Source organism: Varroa destructor, unplaced genomic scaffold, assembly GCF_002443255.2.
Source record: "Varroa destructor unplaced genomic scaffold, Vdes_3.0 BEIS01000005.1, whole genome shotgun sequence".
Classification (NCBI taxonomy): Eukaryota; Metazoa; Arthropoda; class Arachnida; order Mesostigmata; family Varroidae; genus Varroa; species Varroa destructor.
The window spans coordinates 6568345-6582844 of NW_019211458.1; the positions used below are offsets into that span (position 1 = coordinate 6568345).

At 41.0% G+C, this 14500-nt stretch overlaps 1 protein-coding gene across 2 annotated transcripts in view; it reads left to right on the plus strand.

Moving 5' to 3' along the window:
- The first annotated feature begins 1006 nt into the window (after positions 1-1006).
- Positions 1007-14500, plus strand: part of LOC111251620 (uncharacterized) — a 51959-nt gene continuing 38465 nt past the window's right edge. The window contains exons 1-2 of one of the 2 annotated variants that reach the window (XM_022808357.2): positions 1007-1300; positions 1422-1612. The gene's annotated coding sequence lies outside the window, so the exon portion shown is untranslated. Of the gene's footprint in view, positions 1613-14500 lie in introns of both variants that reach the window. The other variant, XM_022808356.2, reaches the window with a different exon arrangement.

Here is a 14500-nt window from a genome sequence, read left to right on the forward strand (position 1 = left end):
ACAGAATAAAAAGCTGATATTGTGGAATGTTTCCTTTTACACCTTTCGTGATATTCCGAAAAATTTACTTTGTTATTATATTAGTTCAAAATGTGACTGTTATTGTTTCACTAGCAGTCTCAACGCGCTATTTGGCAACGAAAGCCAAAAAAGATTTTTCATATCCCATCTTCAACGGAAACTCACTTTAAGCGCTTGTAAAGATTGTAACTTGAAAACTTAATAACTCGTTATCTAGAAAAATGCTACCCACATATGCTCAACAAAATGCGCATAGACATATTTACATAAAAAATAAGCATATCGCTTTATTACGTCAAGCCAAGATGATTTTCTGAGAATACAGATACGCACGTTCACATGATTAGCCAATTGCCAGTGTATAATAGAAATTATCCCAGTATCTAGATCGCCTTAGCTGGTTATGGTGGTTCCGACAGCATGGTCATATATAAGGGGTCTTTTTCTTCGTCGATGTGACGGAAGGACCTGTTGCGCGCGTATGACCCTGACAAATCGACGTCAAAAGAAGCTCAAGCCAAGTTGCTGACCTCAGTTCAAAAAGCTAACCTTATCCCTCTTTGCTCGTTGATAGCAGAACTTGAAACCTCAGCAAACGAAGCGGGCGAAACCAATTGTTACGGCTGGGACGGGTGGGAAGGCCGGCGTCAGTTTGCGGCCGAGATCATCATGGCCTCGCTGGCTACGTTCTCACCCCCCAAACATTACTGCTTTGTGCAGCAGTCAGCTAGCTAGCTAGCTAGCCAGCCAGCCATCTAACAGAAGGAGTGCCAATAGACAGACCTCAACCGACCACAGGACCAGCATAAGCCATGGTCGTAATGATGGTAGTAGCGGAGTCCTCCCTTCCTCCCTCCAGTATCCCGTCAGATGCTCCAAATGCCCCCTAACACGGCACCGACTTCTCGACTCCCGCCTCCGGGTGCCACCCTCTCTCACAAGGGGCATAAAAGCTGCTGCAACACTTTGAGGCAGGCCACACGCTGTTTGGGACGCTCGTATCAAGTAGCTATAAGCAAGTTTGCTTGGAGCGCACACTTGGTGAGGAAGACAGCGACGACAGGCAGTTTTATGCAAAGGACGGCAAAACAAAGCGAGTTGCAGTAGAAGCGTACGGCACTCAGCTTTGCTGCAAGGGGCCGAACGGAAACAGCGTACGCAGAAATTTGAGTGAATCACATTGAACACAGTAATTACTTGCTACTAGTCTTGCCTAATCCCTTCCCGCCTTTCTTCGCTCCTGCAGAACAGACTAAACTTATTTTACTCAACAACACTGGTAACTGCATTATCGAAATTTTTAGCAGAAAGAGTTGACATTGTTATTAAGAACAAAGTAAAGGTGACTAATCTCCTTATTCACTAACTGCTAATTAATGAACGACTATTACATTATTAAGGTGTGCAAAAGTGTTGGTGCCAGAGGGTGAACGACTAATAAAGAAGAATCTCAGTGAAGACGAAACAGTTTCTGTGCGATTCTGACAAAGTATTATCGGACCGTATTGTGTTGTCTGGTGAAACTGAAAGCTGAAGACGGCAAAGGCTGGCAGTCGGCTTCGCTTAAAAGCGGGAAAAATCTCGTCTACTCGTGAGTTGTTCTAAAATTTGACATTCAGGTTTTATTTTAGCCTAAGGAGGCTCTACCTAGCAGAGTATGTTGAAATTGAATTCGCATAGTGACACGCTTGTGCGACAAGGTCACCGCAGCCACATATGGACTGACATAAATTTGAATTAGCCGAGGAATCTCCCGAGTTCGTTCTGGCCGAGTGCGTGCCACCTATACGCTGGCCATCTTCAAAGTAGTGCAAATATAGAAAAGTTGTAGGTTCACTCTCTTGGATAGCTTGTGTATATATATGTCTCTACCTTAAAACATTTCAGACGCAACTGTCTATACAGTAACTTAATACTATTGACATTTTGATATCTTTTTCTCGGAAGAGATAAAACAAAAAACCTAAAAGCTTCCATATAATGGCGATATATTAGATGCGATGTATACCATTTACAGGCGAGGTGATCATTTATCTATTTACCGACACCACACTATGGATTGACAGAAGGACAGGTGGATGTTTAGCGGAACATTTAGCGGTTGCGATGTACTTTAAATACCTGTTTTTATTGATGGTATTTATGCAACAGAAAATACCGTTAACCAATAAAATGTAACTATGATCCATGTCACAACTGACACTACGCTTAGTTACGAAAGATCAAAAACACAAAGTCATTGGACTTCCTGTCGGCTGAAAGCTGTTTTTTAAGACATTCGTCTCAATTTACGATTGTAAATTGACTGGATCTTACGAACCTAAGCGTGTAATCAGTGAAGAGCCTATAAATGCATATATATATGGGTATTAATTCCATCATACCAATAGATAGTGTTTACTGGAGACCCGATGTGAGCGTGAAATTTCATCACTGTCTTATGGCTTTAGCTAGGTTTGTGTATTTCTTGCTCAAATGGTTCGGATCGAACGAATCACATGCCGTATCTGAGACTCTTCGTTTTGTTAGCTAGCAGTGGCGGCTCTTACCATCGAAACGCGGAAGGGTCAGAATCTCAGGCAAGGTACGTCTGCAACCTTTGTGTTTGTTGTCAAGTTCACGTTACATTATCGCCTAATAAGCTTAATATGCTCAATTTTATGTAGCAAGTGCCAATTTAACTAAAATTTGCCTCTGAAGTAGTTTGGAGCTGTTTGTCTTTAGTACCTTACTTGAACAGTAAGTATACGGGAAACTAACGTAATTGTGACATCCTCTCTCTTCGAATACAGCAACTTTTTAGGCTATACGCGAAAAATTATATGAGTGCTAACTGAGATATGGGTGTTTATATTTAATTGACGAATGAAATGAGTGTAACTTGTACACGCCGGCACGGTCAAGCAATAATATCCATACTGAATAAAAATTTAGAATTATACTTAATCCATGGTCATCCAGCTACTCAACTGAATGAAACTGGGTATGTTTAGCAACGACTGGCAGTCGACTCGAAACATTAGTAATGCGCCCTTCCGTCTATTCTGTTCCCATTTTATTGCCATACAACCGTGTTGCATTCTATTTTACAAGTGATCTGATGTCTTAGTAGAATGGTCTTAATATTTGGAGCGCCTCAGGCATTACCTTATCGAGGCATTATTTTGATCTTAATATACTGACCCTATGGAGGCCATCTTTGTTCCTGCTGAGACTTGAAAAGTGCACAAGTTAACTTTTACATTAAGAAAATAAAGGCAGACACCGCTAAATCGTCAGAAATTGGGCTGATTTGTTACACATTGGCTCGATAGCAACCGTCACAATGTTGGCGTGTTCAAAGCTCAGAGCGTCAACTACTTGAGTACTGAAACGTTGATCGCGTCTGGCCTTTCTTCGGCGTTTTTATTTCCGCAATTGAAATATCTATTTTAGATTATATTTTCTTATTGAATTATAGAAACTCAGAAGCGACAAATTTCATTAAAAGGAGTTTACCTCGAACGTACCAGAGACGTGTTTTGGTCTTCCGCAGCCCTGAAGATTTGAACTATCGTGGAGGAGTTCGCAGAAAGTGCTGAATCAGTTGCTCAAGTGCCCGCCGATTTCGTTGATCTGCTCGCAACGATGAACTCGATGGCACTTTAGCATAAATTATAGTGTGCCTGTATATCTGATTCCCACATAATCGTTAGAGCGACAAATGAGTAACCCCCAGCAAATGGCAATTGCCTAGATACATCTCGACATATAGTTACAATGAAATGCAGACAGAATACATTTGTCACCCATAATAACGATCCGATTCTGGCCAGACCAGCCCATCTCTACAAGCCAGTTGCTCATTACATATATTTGTGTCAACACTGAATTAAAGTGGTCTCGTTGTACATAGGATTCGAGGTACGGTCTGAAAATCAAAAAAAAACTCTACGTATTTCCTCCTCGACGTGTATCAATATCTCGATAAGTTTTGTACTTTATTATAGCATATTATTTGTTTGTTTCAGTTCTTTCATGCTGCCGTCAATTCGTATGTATACATGGCTGTACATGTGTATAATGGCTTCAATATGATCGTATAAGAACTACCAGATACCTCTCTTTTTATACTGGAATGGCACATCAGCAGTGGGAGTTTGATACATATAGTAACACTGTTTGGACCGCAATCGCATATCATTTTCAGAGGTTGCTGGCTTGTTTGTGAAGAGCAGACCGGTCCTGCTACTTGACCTCGCACACAGGCTATAAGGGCGTAATACTCGCACCCGTTTTTGATGAAACATATACACATGCAATTCATGCAAACTAAAAAGCCCGTTTGTTCGCGTAGACATGCTTGCGTGAAGGGATTTGTTCCGGGCACATCGATCGCGAGTAGAATCACACCAATCGTTCTCACTGATAAAGTGTCCCGGTCGGTTAAGCACATTGTGAAAATCTATGTGCATCTTAGCATTGCGCCGTGTCAACGTACGGCTAACTCAAACCTGCGGACCTGGTCAGTTAGCCAATTCTTTTTATGGGATTGTCCTTATGTTGTTGACTAAAAGATAAACATCCGCGGATCCTGTCCTGCGGTACGTGCAGTACGATAATCAGCTTCGAGGGCAAAACGAGAATATAGCGACGCTCCCGTGATTATTTTATTATTGGTATTACTGTTCAAGGGCTGTGTGGGAGACGACGACGACGACGACGACGGAATGGCTTGTTAAACACATTGTTTGCATTCAATATTGCACCAACGTAACATTTACGATGTTGATAATGACGTCGATATAAATCGCTATCTTAATTTATGTTGTCTCATCTAGACATTATCTAATAGAACGCTATTTCGTTTACCTTCTTCAAGGAAGTGCATTTATAGAAAATAAGTTCCTTGATCCTAACTACGACTGAATAATCATAATATTATTATTACATTAACTACGTATACGTGTCATCGATATCACGGGCCAACGATACGAAGTGCCTTGTGATTGACGAAGCAGGAAACGAGCCAAGAGGCGGATATACACGTACATCGGGTTGCGCAAACGTTTTTCTAGCTAGTTAGTATATGCTTACATTTATCAGCTATGTCGGGCCACATTGGCGATAGTGTCGTTCGGAAGTTGGGTTTCGACCGTAGTAGTAGACCAACTGAAGTTGCTGGATTGCCTTTCTTCAAGGTTAGGGTAGAGCGCCCCGAAGATTAGTGGGATTTCTGCAGTTTTATTACGACGCCACAGGCTCATAAAAAATGTGTGTTATTTATGTTCGACACGTGCTATGGAAGGAACAGCCTAGGAATCGTGCCGTCGCTTTGATTCCGAGCACTTCCATGTGAAACGTGCTCCTCGTTCTCCCAACGAGTTACAAACGAGTTTTGACGCGACAAACGAGTAGCCGTGAAATGACCAAGAAACTAGATATTTAGCATCAAATGTTTAGAATTATTTGAAGAAAGCTGGCGACAAGAAGAAGAAGAAGTCGTATTCTCATCTGCAAAACTCAATCAAGCGATCTCCAATGCAATTGGGCGCAAATAGCGAAAAGGTCACATACGAAAGTAATAACTAAGATAAAATTGGTCTCTGGTGATCTGTTTGGGGGGACTCGACAGGGCTCGTACATTATGAATTGTTACTGTCGTTTGGCAAAAGCGAATGTTTCGCACCGGTCGCTGTTAATAACAACTGATGAAAATACAATAGGACGCTGAAACAAATCGGCCGAAATAGAGGGGGCGTCGTCTTCCATTATAACAACGTAAACCATGTACGTCTTTAGCTAGCATAAAAATTGAATAGGATATTTAGCCTAGATCTTGTACCACCTGCTCTCATTCTTGAACCCCTTTCAGAGTGTCAATTTAGTTTAAATGGAGGGACGAAAAATGTTCGCCTTAATCTTCCCCCAAGAAATCACAGAAGTTTTACAGTGATGAGTGCATCAGTAACAATGGCACATATTTTCAGTTGAACGATATTAGTATTTAAGAACATTTTATTCAGTATTGACTTGAAATCTCTCAGTAATTTTTCGATCCGTATACAGCATGGGTTATACGGATAAAAGATTGGATGCAAGAAGGTTAGGAGTGGACATCCTCTGCAAGATGAATCACACACAGATCGAGTAGCTTAAACGTTGTTTCAAATAGACTAGTTTCAAAACTAATCGAAGGCCTGCCATCACGTTCATTGATGATGATTATCATTTTAGGTGCTCGTTTTCTAGCGTCGATTTCAATTGTTCGCATTTCATTTGTCTATGTAGCCATGCCCTTATGCAACAATTAACATTTTTGCTTCCAGTGTACATAAGGTAATTAGAGTAAAAACCGGCTTGTCGCCTAATACGTCTCTCCTTCCTCTTTCTCCATCATAAGAATGGTAGCATTACTCAACGATGCACCTTTGTAGATTTGTTTGGCAAAATTTGAATGGAATATTGCGGAACAGCCAGAACGCTTGGTTTGCCTTTTTTCCACCTGAGTAAATAATGAGTCAGTTACGCGCCGTTCATTGGATTCATACTATGACTGGTTCATTTGAAAAGATCGAGTTCAAGCGATTCCAAGATTCAGTTAATGGGCTTAGTTACCGAAAGGACAGTGCCGACAATACGAACTTACAACATATGGCCTGATGTTTGTCGCTTTCCAAGTTTTGACAGTCTAAGAATGTCGTTCTAACGACTCGTGCAAATATCCTGGTGTCGTTCTGTCGACTGGATACGCCTGACTTACTCCTAAACGATAGGAGTATGTACGAAAACATACACGCTGAACGATTCTTCGAGCCGCTTTAAGAACGCTGATTGATATCTCATGATACAGTATACCACTGTGTTATACCAGAGCAGCTCGGCGACTCACTCGATTAGGCCCTCAGCCCTCATAAATCACCTCTCGGAGCCTGTTGCGTCACGGGACGTGATATTGCGTGTGCCCTTTTTCGCCGCAGCTCGCAAGAAAGGGCCTGCCTCTCAGTACAGTGCCACATACCTTAACAAGATTTTACCGTGCCTTAGAAGCCTGTAGGATAAGAAAGCCATCGCTTCACACTGTCGAGTCCGCAAGGCGCATCTCAACCGCGTCGTTCTGGCCCTGGCCTGGATGTTAACATTTAATAAGCGTTTACATACTTCTATACCTCCAGCCCTGCGTAGAAATGTAAACCCAAAGGAAAAGGCGAGCCTAATACGCTGTCATCATAACGGGAAATAGCAAAGACAGGTGTCTGCTACAAGTTGCTCTCTAGCTTGCTAACTGAGAAACTAAACAGCTACTTAGAAAGTGTACGTATCATTTCAACAAAGCAACATGGGGTTCCAAAGAAAATATTGTACAAAAACGGTGTGCAAGGTCCTGATGGCCCACGCCAAGAGAGCACGGGCCACACTACGGAATCCGTTTGTTTATACGTATAATACGTATTGTATATACACGTATAGGTGGTGTTTGTCGACTTCAAGGCAAACTTCGATTCGGAGTTCAGGAACAAAGTTCACAATGGTCTCGCAGGCCGAGGTGGGTGTCCCTACGAATTTGCTCGATTTTCTTGCTACGGTTCTATATGAAAACAGAATAACCATTGACGACGGACAGGCCGAACTCCCACCTGTCACACAGACAACCGGCCTGGCTCAGGGCGACGACCTATACCCACTTTTATTCTTCAATTTAAAAAGATTAAATGAGAGCGTCGAGAAAATGAGTGGAAGTCACCTTTTATGCAAACGGCTTAGTTATATACGGGTCGAACACGTTTTGAGTGTAGCAAGCTCCAGCCGAGCCCCATGAGGTAATACCGTACATTTTATCAAAGCGGAAACGATGAAATTTAAAAGGAGAGGCAGGACAGCGGCCAATAACACTTGCCAGGTTGCCTTTAGCTTATGGAAATGGGTTCCGGTGCTTGGGGCTGCTTTTATTTGGGAACCGCAGAAGTTTAACTGCGCACATCACTGTACGATGCAGCAGGGCAGTGCTAGTTGCCTGGGCAATCAAATCCGCTCATCGCTTGCCCTAACAACCGCCCTCAACCCTCCCTTACACTTACCCTTAACAATCTCTTAACCGATTTGAAAGTAGCTCCGATCGCAACGTATAAAATATGCGTCATCTGGGAAGATCTTTTGGCAAGAGGGAACTTCAAACAATTGAAGCTTCGTTTTTTAAAGAGCATTGGAAATACACATAGTGACCTGAAATCGTCTCGCTTAGCTGCTAGCTGACTCGCCATTGCTACTCGAGGACCTACGGCGTCACCTAGAGCTGTCAGCGATGGAAGCCTTCAAAGCTAACTTTAGGAACTGAAAGAAAAAATTGCGAATAGAACTGATAGAAATTTCTTTGTTTCGGGTGCTATGAAGAGTAACGAGTGACAAACCGGCTAAGTAGACATGTCGTCAATCGCTTTGGAAACTAGGTCTCTACGGCCCCTACCATGTATATAGGTGCCAAAGATGCGGGTGAAGTTATGATATACGCCATGAGGCTCGATGCTTCCCGGCACTATCTTTAAGACATCTAACAACTAGACTCATATAGCATATATGCTACAGCTGTTTTCAAACTGTCATATATACCCTCTCTGCTATTAAGATATTGTGCTGTTGACCTGTATTTATTAAGTTTTGTATAAAGCTTTTGGCTACAGCAGAGGTGAATAAATATAGTTCAATTGATTAAGGATACAACAGAAAAAACAACGCTCAAGGCAATTGAGGAGGTAGGTAATCAGGAATCTGAGGAGCTTCATGCTGAGTGCTCCATTTCTGCATTAAGCCTGATCTGCTCACGTTCGACAATGACGCACTGAGTCTATGCTGAGTAGTTCGATGTAGTCCAACTTATTTGTATGCCCTTTTCAAAATTCAGTAGGCGGTCATTGTGACGAACGCTGTTCCTACAGACACACTCCATACGTAGAGGGTACCATCTTTATATTCAGTAAACACTCCAGTCGACTTAAGCACTAAATTAAGCAAATCACACCGCTCCATGTAATTTTTTTTGGTAAATTGAAGCTATAGACGAATATGAAGGTAGCATTTTAATTGCGTCTCTACAAAGGCATGAGGGCAGATAAGTGCAGTGATTTCAATAGCACAGGATACATAACGGTAACAATAGCGGACTACTTGAATACAATGGCGAGCCAGACGGGTGACGCCAAATGAAGCTGATGTTTCTAGTCGTTGCTAAAGAGAGAACTATCAAAGCTTGTAGAATTCAGTAGCTTATACTTTGGTGTATAGAGCGCGACCGCTTACAATATTATTACGTTGTTAGTCTTCAATGCTGCGATCAACATTTTCAAAGTCGCGGTCGATAGAATATTAACAGCATGCCTTTGGCAGGGGATCTCTAACTCGATTGAAGATGACAGGCGGCTCTGTGCTAATGTGCTATTAAATGCTGCGGCTATGTGTAATTACTAACTCGGCTTCTCTGCGAATGTCAAACTTCTCACAATTGCCTGATTCAAGTCCTCTAGAAGACGGTAGGCTAATCGAATTGATCGGATCGAGTCTGAATGAGAGGTAATGAATGTTGAGAACATCTCAAGGGCAGGTTCTCGTCCTTAAACTATATTCTGCCTGAACTTCAAATGGATGGCGTCTATACAATGATCGCTTACGAAAATGACACCTTCCTGCTTCTCCGTGTTCAACCTATCGGGGTAGCCAATAATGCGCAGATGGCTCTTGCGTACGTCGAGGAGGATGTTGAAATTTTCAAAACATTTTGTGACAAATTCTAAGGGAAGACCGAAAGCATATGATTACTTGACAGCTCAATGAGCAAAGCGCTGTGTTATTATTGCAGCACTAAGACGATTCGTAGAGGTTGCTATGAACACCTTTCTATTTTTTGCTACGTATATCTTGTAGGACTTTAAGAAAATGATGCTTCGAAAGCAATGTTTACCAGAAGCTATATAGTTTCTGACGGTGGCCTGTGTACCTTGAACGAACTGCTCTATGTTGATAAGATATGCAGGATGTGTGCTGCCTGTCTTGTTTTTCGGGAGTGAAAAATAGGCGGTTACGCTTTCGGAAACCCTTTTTCGCTAATCCCTCTTATCGGCCACCGTTTGAACGATTGTGTTACCGCGTTAGATTCGTTAACAACGAAATTAAATCGTGGACATGTTTACTAGTTGCTACTGTTTATTAGGAGTCTCTCTTCTCGTAAGATCCGATCATTCTCCCAAACATGAACTGTTCCGTAGTTAAGGCAATGCTTGTATTTTATCTGTATCCTGTACAGGACATTCGAAGGGACGAAGCTCCATTAAGGTAACGCCCATAAAATAGATCTAGCTGTAGCGTGTGCCCTACGACAGACTGTCACTATACGCTCCTACCACTTCACCGACATATTAGATACATGGCAGTATGTGTAAGCTAGGACACGAGTGGCGATATGCTCAATTGGTGATTTGCCTATTCGGCCGCAGAACCGTCCACTAGTGGGCTTGTCTACATTCAACTATTATATAACCTTTGATTCCTGATCCATCTAAGGCGGAAGTCTATCAATACATTGGATTCATCGCTTGCAGGCCGTACAAAAATGCAGGTTATTGACAGAAATATGTTCTCTCTCTCTCTCTCTCTCTCTCTCTCTCTCTCTCTCTCTCCCTGCATACAAACATAAAAAAAGGCAAGTCATCTGTTAAATTTCAAGACGCTGTATTGAATTGAATAGGATTTATATGCATACTTTCGGATTACTGGAATGCCGAAACGACTATATGGTGAGCTTGGAATTTCATTTATTTAAGAAACCATATATAACTCCTTCGCTGGAATACCACACACGTATTACTCGTAAATAATTTTCATAAGTGTAAGCAAACTACTAGGAAGTCCCGTGTTGTTTAAATGCTAAAAATGATATAAAAATTGATAAAAAAAAAATCAGAACCAAGGAGCTTTTGCTAATGATGCTCAACGGAATACGACGAGAAGATCTACTGGAAACCTCCATAGCGGAAGACATCAACGCTATGGCCACTGCCGTAAGTACCCTAAATCTGGAATTGAAGTCCGGATCTCTGAAACAGCCCCTGGACACAAAATCCGGAATTGTCAGAAACAGCTTCTTAAACCGACATCTTTACATAAACCTATCCGCGCTATAGAAATCAATACCTGTGCCTTTTTGGATGAAAATTTAAAAGCGTTCAGTCAAATCGATATTGTGCGCTCGACATGGTGTCATCGTGTGGTTTTGTTGGAAAAAAATATGGCCTTCGTCCAATACTGCAAATAACAGGTAGGGTAATTAGCCTATCAAAGCAAGCGGCTCGGATATGTAGCTCCTATCGGTCCCTGGAAGTGACGTACTGTGATTCTTTAAATGGCTTTAAATGATACACAATACTTTGCAAAGTGTATAGGGCAACATGCCATGAAGTCTGCTGCATCGGCAATTGCTACCTATTACGAAGTATTTTCTATTCATTCGTACGCTGTTTGCCGGTACAATTTGTGCACAGATACAAAATAAATCCGATGATAGATGTATTTTCATTGTTTAATATGTTATGTATAATAGAAACATATGCTCAGAAAATGTTTGTTCACGGAGAAAGTAAGGATAAACTATAGCTTTAGCACACTGACGGAACATCGTGAAATCTGCACTTTTTCAAAAAATATTTTTTGTGATATATACAATTGAAATGTGAATTAGAATAACATGAACATAGATTAAGTGTAAACATAAGGTTCGACTTTTACCCCATAATAAGAAATCGCCTATGTAATGTTCTATTTTGGTCCTCACGCTGAAAGCCTTGAGCTAGCGCCCATGTAGCTACCAGAGCATGATACTAACATTCTACTAAAGTTACCGACTAAAATTTTCCCGTTGGCAGCTACCGACGATTATCAAATACGCACGGATATTGAAGGCTGTCAATTTAATTCTCATCAAGAGACAGTTTAATTGTTTCGAAATTATCTGAGCACATATCAGTGCGGTGGTAAGTTACATTTTAGTTAACCACTACCTGCTAGAATAATGCAACGAGACCAAGTTAGTCCCCTATGCAGTAGATCGAAAAACCGGCACAGTATAATGCAAGATGTACTTTTCATTAGAGAAGTTATGTTTCAATCCAAATACGTCTCGATGTTCGAACTACAGAGAACTTGAATGACATTTCGTTTTAAATTGCTGTGATGTATTTTTGGCCTCGAAACTGAAATTCTGGACCGGTGCTTTCAACTGTTGGAATTAAATGGGATTTGCATAAGGAACTAGACCATTAAGAACTTTTCCAATTGAATATTTTATATTACAATCGTGTGTGGGTTTTGAGTTTATGATAGAGGAGTGTGTATTAAATTTCTGTCTAGCAACGTTGGCTGTGTATGGAAGCAATCCAGCCGTAACGGTTCCGAACTGTATGTTATCCCGTAATAGCTATTTGTCAGACTTCAGCTCAGACACCGTCCAGAACAACCAAACAGTTTGATCGATCTAATTCTCCAATTCTGTTATAAGGCTTCGGTAATGTTAAAATGTTGCAAAGTACGAAGGGTCGCAATGTCTAAGGCAGACTTCACTAGAATTAAAAAATGTACTCACTTTACTAAAAATGACAGTTATTAAAAGATTCCTCTGATTATCTACAACGCTCGCCCGTTTCTGAGACGCCGATGTCTCAACTGTAGAAGCAATTAATATGTCAAAGGACGGCTAGATCATATCAGTGTAACAGATGGTTGGTCTGTGCTGCTTGAAAGAAGGGGGAACTTCTCCTGGTCATTGTTGTGACCATCTACTAAGTAATAACCATTTTTCACCTAATAAATCAGGTAGCAAAAAAATGTATTTACCATGGATTTACCACTGCGGCCCTGTAATTTAACGTGAAATTCACGTATCCTTCCTCGTAAGGCAGCATCAAACAATTCGTTTTGCCAAAATTTAGGGTCTTCGTTATTGGAATTTCCCTTGTAAATGGTGGGGAAAAACGGTATACCAATCTAGAGAACAGAAAAATGGGTGGAAAAAGGACCTCTCATTGTAGGGCGGCTTTCGCGATCTTTGCCATCTGCGGCCTGGGCTTGCTGTGGAAAAGGGTGACTCTGCCTCGTCCTTCCCGTCCTTGTTAACGGATGGTGCTGTTTATTCTATATCGGAGAATCGATGAAGCTAATTCAGTGTCGAGGGCGTAAAATACACCCTCCAGGTCTGAAATTCAATTTTTGGGCTTACTAGATCTTTCGGAACAACTGTCGCAATGAACGAACTTGCACAAAAAGTAATATTGGATAGTATATGTAAATAAACAAGCGGGAGAGGTGTAAAATAGAAAAGATACATCATTCAAGCTCCAACCTAATAAGTGCGACAATGTATAACTTATAAGGCTTACTCTCCAAAGTTCGAATGTAATGGCAGAAAATCATCGCAGGAAGATGTAGGCATAAAACTCATACCTTAGGCAAATTTATTTCTGCACTGCTTTGCTGCGTGTATCTGTGAAGTACACATATACTGAATGGTTTAGTATGAGCTATTTACCAGGAAAAAGCTTATATTCACTTTGGTAATGAATCAAATATATGTCGAAATCTGTCGGATTTGAAAGGGCCCCCCTAGGAACGCAATACAATGTGAACACATCTTGAGCTGTTATAATAGCTATTAATGGGACGAGAGGGAGCTCCCAAAATTACATAATGCCAACTGTTCGCTTATAAGCCTTATTCTATTTTCATGTCCATTGTGTAGAAGCACCCGTGGGCATCGGTGGAGCCGATGAGTTAAGTGCTCTTTTTTTTATCAATGCTTTCATTCTGAAAGAAAAAAGGCTATTGCTGTGAAAATGATTTCCAATCATTTTTGACATCGAGTGCATCAATAGAAAAAAAAACCTGGGCCTTAGAGTAGTTTGAAGTTTGAATGGAGCTTTGAAGAGCTTGCTTAGTTCGATCTCAGTTTGCATTGTGCGGAAAAGGTCGTGGATAGTTCTGGACAGTGGTTGTAAAGTATTGCTAACTATGGTGAAACTAGTATTATATATAAGAAATTTGATAAAGTTATGTTGTTTTTATGTGTATTGACCCTATATTGGACAAACCATTCGTTTGGGACTTCATAATTAATCGTCAATGCAAGATAACAGTCGTAATATTTAATTGAATTCGTTTACAAGACTGCCAGTTTTTGCTGTGGATACTCTATACATTTATCTCTGATTAGCGTTTGCATGCATATGTGTACATGTGCTCCTAAATGTATTACGACACGACAGATATAGCATATAATGTAACGGTCAGTAATGGATATAGTAAATCCCCGACAATTACTAAGACTGCTGTTTTCATTTACATCTCTTTCGATCTTCATAGCCATGGGAATATACATCTAATTATAATTGTTTGCTTCTTATTTACCTGTACCCGCATTACCATGTTTCACTGCGGGTTCTCACGGTGAAGTAACTTAACTGAA